At 42.3% G+C, this 17251-nt stretch overlaps 1 protein-coding gene across 1 annotated transcript in view; it reads left to right on the top strand.

Annotated features, from left to right (window-relative positions):
* The window catches only part of esamb (endothelial cell adhesion molecule b), a 53211-nt gene that overhangs the window by 24143 nt on the left and 11817 nt on the right, over positions 1–17251 (top strand). The gene's annotated exons all lie outside the window — the stretch shown is intronic.

Below are 17251 nucleotides of genomic sequence, written 5' to 3'. Positions count from 1 at the left end.
GTATAAAGCTACTGGCAACACAAAACAGACAAATCTGTAGTAATAATCATACTTAATGTTATTGAAGGAGAAAATGTAGGAAATGAAATTACAACAGTTTATTCACATGTGAAGTGAAACTCATTTTTGTGCATTTTTTTTTTATAAAACATCTGTAAATTACTGAAAAGTTAGTGTACTTTACGTTCTTTTCAAAATAAAATGTTTTCTTGTCTACAAACAAAAAAAATGAGAGCATCCCCACGTGGTATACAAATAAAGTTATTTTGAGGATGAGGAGCAAGACTCCAGAGGGTGACAAGTGGATTGTTGTATTGTTAATATAATTTTTCAGACAAGTAAAGAAATAACAAACATATTCCATCTTATTTATTTTGATAATATCTTGAGGGGTTTTGCACAGAAAGATGAAGACGTCGCTCAGGGCTCCAGGCGTTGTGACGAACGTTACATTTTCCGCTCATTTTATTCGTTATTATTCAGAAGACTGCCATCCAGACGGAGGAAGTGAACTGATTTCACGCTATTCACCCCACTTGTTTACCTCCGAGTAAGTAAATGCCTCTTGGCAGGTGAGTTGTCATTAAGACACCATCTTCTTATCCATCAACTTATCGTAGTGAAAAGTAAAGTAGCTCAAGAGGATTAGGGCGAATAAATCTCTTTCATTTGTCTTTGACCATTACACAGAAGACGGCACATGGTCAAGTCTCAGGGGAGCAACTGTTCTCCATCTAATCCCAACACAGAGGCGCAGTTTATAATGCATCCACGGGCAGCAGCAGACCCTCGAGAGGCCTTAAAAGCCTCTTTGGCTTAATCTATCATGTCAGGGTGCGGGAGCCATCGAATCCTTTTTACACTTTGATTTAATCCACGTTGATCACAGACCTCACACATCTCCTAAATTACTGCAGCTCTTAATTGTGGAGGATGCATGTAGCCTGTGAGTGTGAGTGTGAGTGTGTGTGTGTGTGCGTGTGTGTGTGCATGTGTGCGTGCTGGGCATCGTTTTAGTTAATTTTCAGGACAACGAGAAGCGACACAGCTTTTAGGTTCAGCAGCTGAATTACGCGGTTCAGCACGTTGCGACCGTTTCTCCCGATTGTGTGTTTACGAGCGCGTTTGGTATTTATTGGTAATCTATGAGCGGCTGTAAACAAAGAAAAGCTCTCTTTTCCGGCTCTTTCAAACTTAATCGCTCAGCCCGACGCTCGCTCACTTGCTGCTGATCGTTCTGTGAGAGCAATCTGCTCTTCAATCTGTTGCCAATTTAAAAGGAAAGATACAATTCTTTTTCACGTCTGCCCTTATTTTGTACAAACGATACTAAAATTGGTACGAAATATTGGGATATGTTTCTTCTGTGACATATCTGAATTTTTATTTTGCCTTTTGTGAATTTGGTCCCCTAAAATAATGCGACACACTTAATATGGCTTTTACCGCATATCCATTTACCCTCATCTATGCGCCCATATCCCTAACTAATGTTGAGTCGTGTATTTCCTGTCAGCTTGGATAACATTTTAACCTGCAAATTAAATAATATTTGAGACCAGTGAAGGTGGTGACATCACGTTTATAACGTTTGCCACCAGGTTTGGTCGGAAAATAATGAAACAAAAACAGTCACAGTTCCCTGAAGTCCACGGTGACGTCTTCATATTGCTTGTTTTTGTTTGAAAAACAGTTTTAAGCCAAAGACGATCAGTTTCCAGTCAGTCTAGCAGCAGATCTTAATGCTCCACTGAATAAAATCCCACTTTGTAGCGAAAACCTAACAATGTACTAAAAGGATTATGGATTACATCACAGAGGGTGATCATTAGCCAAAGTTACATCTCGATCTGGTCCACCATCTTGACCAGCTGGATGATGTATTCCTACATGAATGCACAAACGGTCGAAAACATGTTTCCATCCACGTTCCTTGTCGTCTGTCTGATGTGACCTTTCACTTGAGATCGAGGAGCTGATAAAACACAGACCGCACCGCATGGATGTGTTTTAAACGATTGTTTTTCTCACTGGTAGAAAAATAGCTCTCGATGGCACCTGATGACATTGTGGTCTGTGGATTAGAGTGAGATCCAGAGTGAGGGTTGTAATTAAACTGGGAGAGAAACTGACCCCTGAACACACCGTGGTTAAGACTGCAGCTACATCATTAAATAAAACATGTTGGTTTTTTTTTTTTGCAGGTATCATTTTAAACTTTGGGTGTCAGAAACCTCACGCGACGCCGTGAGAGGAACATTTACGCAGTTATGGTCGACCTCAAAAACTGCATTCCTCTTGATTTCCTGTTCTTAGTAACCAAAGCACCTGCTGCTGTAAAGTCTGTGGAATTATAAAACAAAAGAATATGTCAAACAATTGTTTAAAATCAGAAACAACATGCAGGTTTTCTTCACCACAGCAAGTGTTCAGTTGATAAGCCCATCAGCCGTGCAGCGTTCAGCAGCAGTTATTTCCTCCGCAGCAGCCGGCAGTGATCATGTGTGACGTTTTACTGCTGAGTGAAGTGGGTTGTAGTCGTCTGTTTGGCTCGCTCGCAAATCACCGGCGTGATTAATGTGGCGCGGTGATTTGTACAGGTAATTTCACTTCTGCTTTTCCTCCCGTGCTGTGCATTATGGCGCTAATGTGACACTTTATTGATCCCTGTAGGGAAATTCTCTTCTCGCAGCATGCAGGGTCTAAGTGCAGGGTCAGTAACAGGCGAGCAGCCCCGCGGCTGGTAAAGATTCAGTGTCGTGTTGAAGGATGTTTGCCGACATGGGGGGGGCTCTTAAATTCATAGCCTGTGGTTGAAGGACGGTCACCAAACTCAATATGCTGCCAGAAAGCTGCCTGAAGTCCGTGCATCAGTCACAGCTTATTTCCACCGAGCACACATCGACAGTGTGACCACCTAAAAAATAAACCGTGTTGCTGAGCCATCGCTCATTTAAGACAACACTGCACTTCATCCACCAACTTTACTGCTAAGATAGGGACAGATCATCAGTTTACCTCACATGTTAATGACCCGACCAGAAAGATGCAGCACGGACAGATTGCACCAGGTGTCAAAGCCATCGTCAAACAAAGAGCCTTATAAAGTCATGTAATTCAGTGTTGTTGTGGAATCTGCTGAGTCTAATCCACGGAGAGCTGCAAAAATGAATTAACTGTTATTTTTAAACCATTAAATCCAAACATTAGATGAACCCTCAACGAGGCAAAATGGCCACTACAACCTCTGTGCAGTGTTCTGGGCTCTGATGAGTTTCCTTGAGCTGGACTGACCATTTAAAGCGCAGAGCAGAGCAGCAGGAGGTGAACCAGGCTCAGGTGGGAGACATGCCGGGCTAACTCGTTCCCTCTGGTCTCTGTAGGCTCTAAGAAGCCACGCTCATCTTTTTAGCCTTTCCTGGCCCCTCAGCTGTGCTGTAGGTGGACATGTGGGTGGATGAGACGGTCACGGAGGTTCGTCTGCGTGTATCAGACGCGTTGCAGACCATCTGAGCCCACGACTCTCCTGCACACTAAGATTGTATCGCTCTCATTTGGAGCCGTCAGCATCTCTAACAATACATTACAAAGGTAGTCAACATATATCCAGAAATCTCTTCTCACTCTTTTCCCACACGTGTGTGTTCATACTGCTCTATGTGGGTATGTGCAGGCGTGTCATATCCTAAATACTTGTGTCATAGGCATGCTATAATTAGGATTTGAATTAGGATTCATAAATATTGATTTAGGCTATGTAATGGATTGGGCAGGTTAATAATTAATCACCTCATTTCTGTGCTTAAGGTAAAGATGGAGGTCGAGATGTAGGGTGTGATGAACATGTACCTCACTGTAGTTTAAATATAACCTGGTGGACTTTATATCAGTGACTTCGATTATCAAACTACGACATGATCTTGCATAAAAAAGTAGTTAACTTTTATGTAACAGATCTGGATTATGTATGATTTGAATGGATATTTTCAAATTTGTCTGCAACTGCTGAATTTGATGTTTTTTCTATGGATAGTTTTATTAAACTTGTCTTTATATCACCTCAGAGTTTCCTTCCTGGTCTTTTAAAAAGTTAAAGCTGCACATGTCAATATTTTTTTATTAACAGTGGATTAAATTACTGTCCTACAAACATTTATTGGCTCTGCAAAATGCTACAGTTCCCCTCATCTTTACTGTCTTTTAACTGATTGTTTTGGTTATATGGCACATTTAGCATGTAGCAGCCAAAGAGTCGGATGTTTTCCCCTTAGTTGAGACCAAATCAGAGCTAAAAGGAGAGAGAGTCACAGACTAACATTTGTCAAGTGACCAGAAAAACAATTTCAAATGAAGGCTACTCTTGCACTGTATCTGCTGGAAGTGTAAATCCTTTTGATGCCATGCAATGCAAGATAATGTATCTGATTACATGCAGCTTCCTCTGGGGTCAAAAAAAGGCTTAACAAATAAACAGTTGTATATTTGTAAAGCCTGTAAACACACTTCAACTGCTGGAATTATAATTTAACTGTATGAGTGGTAAATGTTGTGTTCACAGATCGTTCTGCTGCCCCCAAAAAACATTTTTCTAAACTTGGCAAAATATCACTTTTTTTCATTTTCATTTCATTTTGTGTTTTCCACAAAACAGACGGCTCAATCCATGAAGAGACCCCCCGCTGGGTCATATTGATCAGTAGCCTCACAGTCAGTTCTATGGATTGGATTCCACTTTATAAAGTCTATTCCTGCGGTTTAGGAGCAGCTCTGGCTGTGGGAACTGATGATACTCTCAGTGCTTTGATTCCACACATGGACCATGAGACTTAACCTCAGAGTGCCCGGTGAGAGTTGAAGTCAGTCCTGCTCTTTTCCCGTTAATGGCCCGGCTTATTTACTTTCTGAGGAGAGTCAGAGGGGAGGATCGACACAGCTCTCATGGGTGAATGTAAAGCTGCAGCCTGGAGAAGCTGAGAGACCCAAACAGCCACTCTGACTCTGTCCAGTGGTAATGAAATCCGCCCAGCAGTCCCTCTGAAGCTCACTAATTAACATGTAACATCTTATTTGTTTAAGCTCCATGAAAGTGTCAGGCGCCAGGTGTTCACTGTCACTGTGCTTGGAAATAATCCGGCAACAAACCCATATGGTGAATTGTTTTTAACTATGTTGGGCTGATGTAATTGTATACTCGTATTTGGTCATAAGACTAGTTGTTGAAATCCTATCAGACGATCAAAATGAAATTAATTGCCAGTTATTTTGATAGTTGATTCATCAGTTCAGTCTTTTTTCAAGTCAAATTGACAAACATTTGCTGGTTCCAGCTTTCGAAATGTGAGGATTTGCTGCTTTTCTTTGTCGTTTATCACAGTAATTGATAAATCTTTGGGTTTTGGTGTGACAAAAAGAAACAATTTGAAGATGTTACTTTGAGACTGATTTGGCTAAAAACTTCTAAACAATCGGTCAGTATCGGTCGGGTTATGACTTTGACTTAGCCAGGCTAGCTGTTTCCCCTCGTTTCCAGTCTTTATGCTAAGCTATGCTAACTGGCTTCTGGCTTGATATTTATTGGAAGACATAAGAGGGGTCTTCTTGTTAAACTCAAAATGTCCGTTTCTTCAGTAAACAGATATTTGCAGACACAGAGAGAGAGTGTCTCTCTCCAGATGTTGCATTGAAATTATTCGTACCCCGCACCTCTCCCATCATGAACTTGGGCGGCATTGAAGTTTCTGATGTTGCATGCGGATTATAAGACTGTAATTCCTCCCTGATGAGAGGCTCGGAGGAAATCTGAAATCAGATCACTCAACTTCTTAATTACAGTCTCACTGCATTAAGCCCTCCCCGCGTCCCACGGGCGGTGAAGTGGCGAGGCCGTCGCGTTCGACCCCGGACTTGTGCAGCAGCAGCCCTATCAGCCCCCTCTCGCTCTGTCACTCTGTCAGCACAGCTCGCTTCGTGCCTGGTAACACATGACAGATCTGGGAGATAAAACAGCCAACCCCTCGCCCCGCTGCCACACTAATGGTTTATAAATATCTTCTTCAAAGACCTGGGACGGTGCGAGGGGCGGCAGGGTGGTTCTGGGCTCTGTTGTGGTTGCAGACCCATATTAGCTCTGAGCCTGCCTTTCATTCCCTGCCACCAGGACCCAAGAGTTATCCAGTGGGGCACTGTGGGAACTTGTGATGGACAGCTGGGATGAAAAGGCCGCTGGCATCCAAGTAGGCAGAGTCAAAGTGACCAGCAGGCACAAGTAAACACACCAGTATCTTGTTGTCGCTGCACCTGTTCTTCTATAGAGTTGAATTCAATTAATTCCCTCGCTCCTGCACAAATGTAAACCTCTCCCCATAACTTATCCACGGATCTACAATGAGCGCCTTTGTTTTCCCACGTAAACACCTATATCCCCTGTGAGTGAGGTATTTGCATGTGATCAAAGCTTCAGCCTGCTCCCTCCCTCCCTCGCCAACTATAGGAACCCATTTCTCTGTTTCCCCTTTCGCCCGACTCTTTGTTTAGTTCAGAGGGCATTGTGGTTAAACGTGTTGGATGTCAGAGCTATAAGGAGACATGTAAGGCATGCATGCCTCTGGTGCTTTAACTGCATAATCACGCATGTAAGTAAACAGTGAAAGGAGAGTGGGAGGACGAGCGGCAGGCGTGTGAGGAGGGTCACAGAGTTGTTCAGCTGTAGCATGCTCACACAAAACACACAGTGGTGATGATAGTAATCGTGTTCCTGATGATTTAATGTTCAGGAAATTAAGGTAATAAATAGTTTCAGCAATGAGTAATTACAGGGGAGCCTCTTTTTTTAACAATGACTGAACGTTTGAATGAAATCCCACTAGAAACGATGCAATAACACGGCCGCACTGACCGAGGCAGTGAGGAAATGAATCGTCAGCGGGGTAATATTGTGTTTCTACATAGTATTTTTACATTTATAATTCTTCTTGCTTGGGTCTGAACCAGTCTGAACCAGTCAGTATTTTTATATTAACAGTGGATCACACAACCAGCTGAATACGAGAGAATGACCATCCATCCATTCAAACAGGTTTTCTCACTTTATACAGGTTATCATTTAGCGTTTTGTGTCACTCTAACAGCTCTTACTCACATAGTTTTGTGTTCTGATACATCCATTGTAATCTAGGCTGCTAAATAGTGAACATAGTGGAGCATGTAGCCGATGTGAAAAGTCAGATATTTCTCCAAAGAGTTGTGCCAGACCAACAAATCGAGCTAAAAGAGATTTTGAGACATTAGGCTTCTATTCATGAGGTTTTCACAAACAAGAATCTAACTGAATGTTATTGTTGCTGCATGTCTGCTGGATGTTTGTCATCAACAGCTGTTTACTAGAACGACACTGTGGTTTTTCCTATTTTGCATGTTGCTGTGAATATTTACAGGAAGAAAATAAACAATCATTTTATGAGTTGAACATTAAATATCATGCCTTTGTAATGTATTCAAATGAAAATAGGTCCTGACTTTTTTAGATTTAGGACTGTAACAAGTTAACCGAACATATCAACTTAAGCTGATGAAATGTCTCTTTTGTGTTCACAGCTTGCTGCGCTGCCTCCAAATGGCCAAAAAGAAAAAGTGATGAGTGTAGCGTGTCTGTTCTGAGACAATATTTGGGTGTTTGTATGTCTAATTAAATAGTTTTGCCTATGCAATGATATGTATTTAAGTAACTGACACAAATAGGTAACAAATGACTCCGATTAACATTCATTTAAAGATGCTCTGTTGAAAGTTTGCGTTAGCGGACTCCATTTCTAAGCTCAACGTTACCTACTGTAGCTCACTGTCAACAGAGCGGAGAGAGGCGCTGAGACAAGGCACTCGAGAACGTACATGACGTCACATCCTTAGAAATCCACAGTCCAGCAGCGTTGAATAACTGAAACAAATCGTCCACAGGCTTGTAAACATTCATTTACATGAAAATTAGTACAACAACTACTATTAGTGTCCTCCTTACTCCTGGCCTCCTGTGATGTGTTGCATGAATTATGGGCACATCTTCTGGTTCGTGCTGTCACTTAACCGGAGCAATTGCGACTTCCTCCAGTGGATACATGAACACTGTTATTATTGCTTAGCCTACTTACCTAACCCCTCTAAACCCTTGACATTGCTGCTGGTGCATCAGCTATTATGATGCTTTTTTTAAACTTGCGCTCGTTCTGCCAAGCACCAGAAATATCACCAATAATCGCTTCCCCAGGAAACTCGGGGTTGCTTAACATGTATGTCATGAAGACGGATTTAGAAGCTTGTGAACCTGTGGCTGCTGCTCTAAAACACTTTTATCCATTTTATGCTTCTCCTCCTCACCGACCCACCTCCAAAAAGGTTTTTTGCCGTCTTGAACTTGAGTTCTTGTACATAAATCAGCGAGGACAAAAATCCTCCGGTGAACTAGTTCCATCCTATCAGGAGTGGGCTGGTTACATCTGTGTCAGCGACCCCGAGGTGATACTGTAAAACCATAAATAATATTTAGGTCTGATTTAGTGTGTACGTTTGTTTCCACCGCCCCGACCGCACATGTGCATGTGATGTGTGCATGTGAGAGTGAGTCTGCAGCGGGAGGCTGTGGGAGTCTGGAGCCATGTGTGCGAGGAGAATCAATTTAAACACAATCAAAAAGTTAAGAGGGATTAAAGCTACTGTGATGAGATAGCACACTCAAAATGGTTTAAAATAGCTGCAGAGATTACACTAATGTAATCCAATTTAAAGGAGCCTTCCCCAAATATTTATTATTGAAGCACCATCTGTTTGAAGCCTGTGGGGTCAGTCCAATAGGCAGTTTTACACCAACAAGGCTATTTTGTTGTCCTACATTCCTTCCCCCGTCCTGTCTGTCAAAAAAGTCACAAATAACCCCGTTTTTGTTTTTTTTGTTGTTGTTGTTTTGTTTTTTTGTCTTTGGCTCAGACGTAGACCTTTGTTCGTTTTTTTTTTTTTTGTCCTCGTTTGACTTCAGCTGAATCTGGAACACCAGCTCTTCACTTGTTAAATCCGTTCGCAGAAGTAAAGAGTCAAGGTCACACACGTTTCCTCACCAAGCTCGACTAACGAACGATTATAATGAGGAAAGAGAAATCTGTCGCTTAAATAATTTATCGTTCTGTTGTCTGTTCTCGCACGGGGTCATTTTGAGACTCTGGGTTTTTTTTCGCTGCTCTGACACAGATCTCGGCTCGGCGCAGACAAAACATCCTGCAGAGATCAGACGAGCGCTGTTTTCCTGCACGTCGGCTGTGTTACTGAACAGGGAAACTGATCTCCTTCTTCTTCAGTGAGCGATGCAGCATAGGTTTGACAGACCATCCAGTTTATATCGATGTCATGTAAACATCTCAGGTCGAAACTGGATATGGCTGGAAATGCTGCAAAGTCAGTGTGGAGGACAAACACCTGAGATATAGAGCGCCTTTGCTAATGTCAGAAGAAATGATTATATCTTTATCAAATATAATATCAGGGTGACCATTAGAGCTCCAGCAGTAAGTCGATCGATAATTAATCGCCAACTATTTTGATAAAATTTTAATAGTTTCAGTCACTTTTTAATGCAAAACTGTCAAACATCAGCTGGCTCCAGCTTCTTAAATGTATTATTGAGCTGCTTTTCTTTGTTAGTTATGAGCAAATGAAAAGTTTGGGGGGATTTGGACAGTTGATTGGACAAAGTAAGCCATCTGAAGACGTCGCTTTGGCCCTCTGGGATATTGTGATGAGCGTTTTTCACAATGAAATTTTACATTCTATAAACTAAATGATCAATCGTGAAATAATCAGCAGATTTAAGGAGCACTATGTTGTTTTAGGCATTCCCTCCTCTTCCCCAACATCCACCTGTGGGCTCTGAGTCTACCTTCCCCTCTCTCCTCACTCTTTATTCCCCCGTTGTGTCAAGTTGATGCGTCTTCGTGGGGACGTCAAGCGGCGAACATCGATGCCTAAAGAGACGTTAGAGAGTGTAAATGTGTTCAGTGCTGGCCAAGTTATTCTCAGGAGAGATGATTAATTAACAAAAGTGTTGATAATTGATTCAAAATCTCGCAAATATGTTAATTTGACTCTTGTCTTAGTTTAAATGGCTGCAAATAACCCTGTTTTGGGCTTTTAACGGAAGTTTGTCTCAAGAAAATGAACAATCTGATGAGGTGACATTTGGCTACAGGAAACTGGGAAACACTGAACAACATTTTTTCACCTTTTTCTGCAATTTTTTAAACCAAACAATGACACAAATCCCAGATTACGTTCTGATGTGTTGTTTTGTCACCAATTTAAAGATATTCAGTTTACTGTCATGGAGGAGAAAAAGAACCAGGAAATATTCACATTTAAGAAGCTGAAACCAGAGAATTTTGCCTCTTTCTGAAGAATTATTCAAACTGATTCATCAATTATCAGAGTAGTTGGTGGTTAATTCAGTAGTTGACAACTAATCACTGCAGTTCTATAACAGATTAGGAAAATGGAGTATCAGCTGCTGCTCCAATGTGGGCACAAGTTGCATTCTCATGAAGTGTACCATGTGAATTTCGTGTCAGGTGACTGAAAATGACACGTTAAAATAGTCTGAAACAAAAGGAAAGGTATAAAGAAGTATTACAACCATGAAACATTATTTTTAACTTCAGAAAACATCTTTTGGAAACTAAAAAGCACATCCCACCGTCTATTCTAACCTGCTGTCAGGACCTCTCGACCCGTTTTGCTGCTTCAGATTATCAGTTGATTTTTAAGGCGGCACGCCGACGCCCACCCTGTCATATGGATGTGGAAGAAGGGAGGGGTGGAGAGGTGTAAATGGAGAGTAAATCTGAGCCTCAGCTAAAGCTTTAGCTCCAGAGAGGGACTCTCATGAGAGAAAGACATGGGTAGAAGCAGAGATTACTCGGGCAGATAGAGTGGGGCTGGTTAAAGAGGATCAGTTTATCTTCACACAGGGCCTACGTGGCTCCCTCAGGGCTTTGAGAGAGGGACCGACTTTTTTATCCTTCATTTGATCGCAGCGACGCACAGCAGAATTGAGTTGGGACGCCTTGTTAGACATGCAAATTACAAATATTTCAGCAATAATTGAGACAGCTGTTTGTTTATTTTTGGATACACCCTCTCAGTCTGCTTCTAATAGAGCTTACTGCCTCAGTTTACACTTGATTTATTCAGAGATTCAAATGATTTGTGGTGAGGCGATGATTCCCACAGTTGTTTCTGTCTGTGATCAGATGATCTCTTGTATCGTGTGAATGTGCTGCCCCCTGTGGACGATCGGCGGTACTGCGACACAACTGGCATCTGATCTCTGAATTGTGCCCCAGCTCAGACACGCCTGTCGGGGTCGGCTCCTCTCTGATTCTTCTGTGCAGGTTTCCTGCCGTCTGAGCTGCTGTTTGCTGCTGAGACTTCACCAATATCTCATAGCCAGGATGCCCCACAGGAAAACAAAAAAAAAAAAACATTGTTTATTTTAAAGAGAGGAATCCAATTAGCAGATATAAAGCGTAGCTGAATTGATGGCCGTTGGCGAAGCGTAATTAGGACACAGTTTACTGAGGCTCCATAGTGTCGTATCTGCGTCCCCTTTATTGGCAGCTTCTTTCCCCCAGTTGTGAAGGATTTAGCTTGACTTCATACCAACATCCACATCTCAAAACTGTCCGTCTGCGTCTGCAGTCAAACACACACACACGTCCCAGATGGAGACAGCTACGGATTAGTGAAGATTTTCCTTCGTTTAATAAACAATTGAATGACACAGTTCTGAGGATAAACCTGCTCAAAGAAGCACAAGAATAGTCTGGAGTGAGGAGACCACGGGGCTTTATCCTGCCTCATCATGTGCTGTCATTCAGTATTACTGTGAAGAAGGAGCAGCAGCGTAGTCTCATCAACCTACAGAAAACCTGATCCTCTCTGATTGTGTCTCCACAATGTATATTAATCAGCATGCAGCGTACTTCATTGCATTATCCGAGGAGAGAGATTTCCAGCATACTCCGTGTAGACACAATGACAGCCTCATCCCCGGCAAGACCTTTTTACTCAGTGCAGTTACATAATTGTTACACCGCAGACACGTCGCTCCATCGGCCGGTGCAACGGCAGCGGCAATAGCTGATGGAAATGAAATTGGAGCACTAACGGGATTTGTGACGGGAAAACTATGTTTTGAATTCTGCAAAAAAATCCCCACAATTCCTCTGTGAGGTCAGAGCTGTACGTTATGAATCAGAAACAGGCTGATGTGATGATAAAGATATTAAAATGTCTAGTAGAGGGCTTTGCTGCAGAAGCTGGATATGAAGAGATGCCCAAAGATTAGACGGGGGGGAAGGTTTTTGCATTTATGTCACATAATACACTCGTCATACAGGATGGCTTTTCATGTGGTGGAGATGATTCTACTGAAATATCTCAACAAACCATCCGAGGGATTGCTGTGAGGAGGATGAAGCCTGTTGACTGTGGTGAGCCTCTGACTTTCCCTGTACCGCCATGAGATCAATGTTTGTGGACCAGAGTCAAACGTACTGATACAATACGTACAATCCTGACTCGATACTAGAGGTGTGATGCAGATGGGAAGATTCTGTATCGATGCAGATGTTGATTGTTGTCTTTTTGGCCTCAGCTAGTCTGTAAAGTTGTAAAGGTATGTTGCAACATTGCTGTCAGGCTTTGAATTGTGGCCAGGCATTTGGCCACCGTAATGTAGGAGGGGAGGCGGATATCAGCAGCAAGTGATTTAAAACAATTTAAATCAGTAATTGAGATGCATCAAGAATCGTGCTGCTTTGGAATCACCGACAGCTGAGTTGTAATCGAATCATGTGGCCAGTGAAGATTCTCACCCTGACCCTTCCCTTGAGTTTTGTCATTTCCTGTTTTATTTTGAAGTTCTCCCCTCATAAATATTGCTTTTCACTTCCTGCCTGCTTGCCTTTTGACTTTTGGATTTTGTATTGTTTAGGTTTGGACTTTTGTTGAGTCACCGACATGCTCGTGCGTCTTGCATTTTCTGTTGCATTTTCCCTGTTTGTATAAACCAATGGTACAAAATGACAAAAAACCAAACACTAGATAGTTTCAGTTTCGCCGGGCTATCCCAGATCCAGAATCTGGTGAATCACAATCCCCAAAAAAACCAAAAATCTCACCATCTTGTCACTGCACAGTCCTGGCACATTCCAACGTGGGTTAACCCCACTTGCTGATCTGCTGTGGAGCAGGGTTAGCCCCGAGTTTTCGGGGTTATCCCCTGAAGATCGGTTCAATTATATGCGCTCCTTGTTTTGGAAAAAAAGCAGCATCACTTTCGAATGCTACTTTCAATGTGGGATCCCCTTTACTAGAAATATATTTAGTAGCATATATATTTAGTTTGGCAGTGTTGTGACAGGAGTTTCACTTTTTTCACATGTGGGTGTGCAGAGATCTTTTTCAAAGAATCGAAGCATCATACTTGGATTTTTTTCATGTCAAGTCAGGGTCCTGGCATTCCTTTTCTAGTTTTGTGCCTTCAACTGTTCCCTCAGGCATCTCGCATGTTAAACATTTTAAACTCATGACATGTAGAATCCCTGAGCAGCCTCAGCAGAGATCACATGACATGAACGGTCAAATGTAAAGTGAAGCAATCTGCAAATCGTGCAGTGACGCTGATGTCGGCAATGTTGTTGAGAGCACCGCTGGCGGGTAAAGTGACCATGTGTTGTATCATATCCATGTCCAGCTGAGCCCTCACGTGAGGTGAGAGGATTGAACCCAGGATTGTTTGGGGATTAGTCGGCAGGACTTACCAGATTCAGAGATTCAGAAATTAAGGCACAGGAGCGCCTCAGCGATGGGGTCACATTGTCCCAAGAGGAATAAGGAAGCACTGAGTCTGGGCTGCAAAAGCTAAATTTCCCAAAAACTAATTTTGTCTCTATTTCTCTTGTGCTTTCTGCCTTCTCAAATCTCTATCTCACAAACAAACACACAGACACAGACACAGACACACACACACACACACACACACACACACACACACACACACTTTCCTCTTCTTCATCTGTATACACCCACCCACCCAGCCCCACCACCACCAATCGACTAATTCTCCTGCTGCTACACGCTGTCAGTCAGAACAAGAAGAAGGCGTGCCCAGCTGAACAGATGTGGAGACTGCAGCTGCCCGGTCTACGGATCGCAACGCTCTCTATCCACGCTGTCTGTCCATTTGAGTTTATGAGAGGCACTTTTCACAGTTTGAGGGATTTAGTGGCGAGAAGACTTTTTTTTCCTTGTGAGTGTTTTTTAACCAAACTTCAAGCTGGAGACACGAGTGGACACCGACTGCTCGGATCAGTTGATCCAGCTTCAGCTGTCCGGTTCGGGTGACTGGGCACCCTGTGAGTTGTTCATCCTACAATGTTTTCCTTTAATATCTCGTTTTCTACCGTTCAATCCTTACTCTTCTTGTTCATTTTCATATATGAAAATATTGTTTGTACGTCGATGACATTTGTGAGTCTTTATGTAGAACAACAAAATCCTTGAATCCCTGATAATGCAGGTTATCTCCACCTAATCCGTGTACCTTACTAGTGTTGAGATTTGCTAAAAGATGGACGCAACCATTAATTTATATGTTTGCTTTTTGCTCTCTTGTGTCCAGCTTTGACTGAGAATGAAGCTTTTCTGTAAACTGAATCGTCAAACATGAAGCAAAATGCACTTTTTCGTGGCTTTTCAACTTAAGTATGTCTGTTCATTCTTGCTCCGTCTGTCAGGAAATGTGTGTGACTCTTGGTATAAAGTCATCATAGGATCATTATCAGGTACAGGACTATAAGGAAGTTCACGGGTCATACACATTATTAAAAACAATGGCTTTAGACGATTTTCCTACAGGGGACAGCTGAATGAATAATTTAGAAACCCACTGCATTATCTGTAAATTGCATGAATACACATCTGAATCCAGGGCTGTTTGTTTCAGCTGTGTAACCTACTTTATAATGTGATCATTAATTTTAGTTCACATGCAGCAGAGTTTCTTTTAATCCTGTTCAGTTTACAGAAAAGCAACAGAAACACGTGTCCCTACACATTTGACTGGGTGCTGAATGTATAGAAGGCAAAACAACAACACACACACACACACACACAGGAAGATGTGTGTTTGGGATTGACTGCCTCCTGAGGTTGTTGGTGATTATCAAGGAGCACAACAGATTAAATCGGCTGATATCACAGTATTGGAATCTAACTGGATGACAGAATCCACTGGAAATGTTTTCTGGGTCATTCTTACCCAACACAAAGTGTCCAGTATTTGTTTTGCCGTGTTTCTACTTTTTATGTTATGTTTAGCTTTAATGACGTGTATTGACAGCACGGTCATCGTCCACGGGATTCATGTTGATTAGGTTCTGTAATTCATATTATAAACATGTATTTATATTTATAGTTATTTGTTTGTACACTATGTAACTTCATTGAGAGGGTCAGATCACGTTACACACATCAACACATGACATTGTGATGATGTCATGAGTTTGGTTTGTAGTCAGCACCTACATTACGTCTGACAAACTGTTACAGACCTGGGATTTTATTTATAACATTGGTGTTACACTCAGAAACTGTGGGGGGTGCCAAATTGCACAAAATGCCAGTTTCTACATAATGTACAAATATTTTTACAAACCAGTGTCAGTCGGGTTAGCTGTTTCCCCCTGTTTCCAGTCTTTATGCTAAGCTATGCTAACTGGCTTCTGGCTTTATATTTATTGGACAGACACGAGTGTGGTCTTCTCGTTAAACTGTTGGACAAAAAGAGTGAAAGAGTGTTTCTCAAAATGTCAGTTTTGCCATATCACACAAAATGGCAATGTCTAAATAATGTTGCTTTTAATAAGGGTTAAATATACACTATATTGCCAAAAGTATTCGCTCACCTGCCTTGACTCACATATGAACTTAAGTGATGTCCCATTCTTAATCCATAGGGTTTAATTTGACGTTGATCCACTCTTTCCGGCTATAAGAGCTTCCGCTCTTCTGGGAAGGATTTCCACAAGGTTTAGGAGTGTGTTTATGGGAATGTTACCATTCTTCCAGAAGCACATTTTTTAGGTCACAGACTGATGTTGGATGGGAAGGCCTGGCTCTCAGTCTCTGCGCTAATTCATCCCAAAGGTGTTCTATAGGGTTGAGGTCAGGACTCTGTGCAGGCCTGTCAAGTTCATCCACAACAAACTCTCATCCATGTCTTTATGGATCTTGCTTTGTGCACTGGTGCACAGTCATGTTGGAACAGGAAGGGGCCATCCCCAAACTGCTCCACAAAGTTGGGAGAATGGAATTGTCTCACATCTCCTGGTATGTTGAAGCATTCAGAGTTCCTTTCACTGGAACTAAGGGGCCAAGCCCAGCTCCTGAAAACAACCCTACACCATAATCTCCCCTCCACCAAACTTTACACTTGGCACAATGCAGTCAGACAGGTACCTTTCTCCTGGCTACCGCCAAACCCAGACTCGTCCATCAGATGGTCTCCACTGCTCTAGAGTCCAGTGGTGGCGTGCTTTACACCACTGCATCCAACGCTTTGCATTGCACTTACTGATGTATGGCTTGGATGGAGCTGCTCGGCCATGGAAACCCATTCCATGAAGCTCTCTACGCACTGTTCTTGAGCTAATCTGAAGGCTATATGAAGTTTGGAGGTCTGTCGCAATCTGCAGAAAGTTGGTGACCTCTGCGCACTATGCACCTCAGCATCCGTTGACCCCGCTCCATCATTTTACGTGGGCTACCACTTCGAGGCTGAGTTGCTGTCGTTCCCAATCGGTTCCACCTTGTTATGATACCACTGACGGTTGACTTAGGAGCAAGGAAATTTCACGATTGGACATGTTACACAGGTGGCATCCTATCACATTACCACGCTGGAATTCCCTCAGCTCCTGAGAGAGACCCATTCTTTCAAAAATGTTTTTAGAAACAGTCTGCATGCCTAGGTGCTTGCTTTTACTGTATACGCCTGTGGCCATGGAAGTTATTGGAACACCTGATTTCAATTATTTGGATGGATGAGTGAATAATGTTGGCGATATAGTGGATATGATTTGACTTCAATCTGAAAAACATACACATAACACATTTGTCTAAAAATTCACAGAATGAAATGCATGAAAACAGG

The sequence above is a fragment of the Acanthopagrus latus genome, chromosome 2 (assembly GCF_904848185.1).
Source record: "Acanthopagrus latus isolate v.2019 chromosome 2, fAcaLat1.1, whole genome shotgun sequence".
In the NCBI taxonomy this organism is placed as follows: Eukaryota; Metazoa; Chordata; class Actinopteri; order Spariformes; family Sparidae; genus Acanthopagrus; species Acanthopagrus latus.
This window is presented reverse-complemented; position numbering and strand designations above follow the sequence as displayed.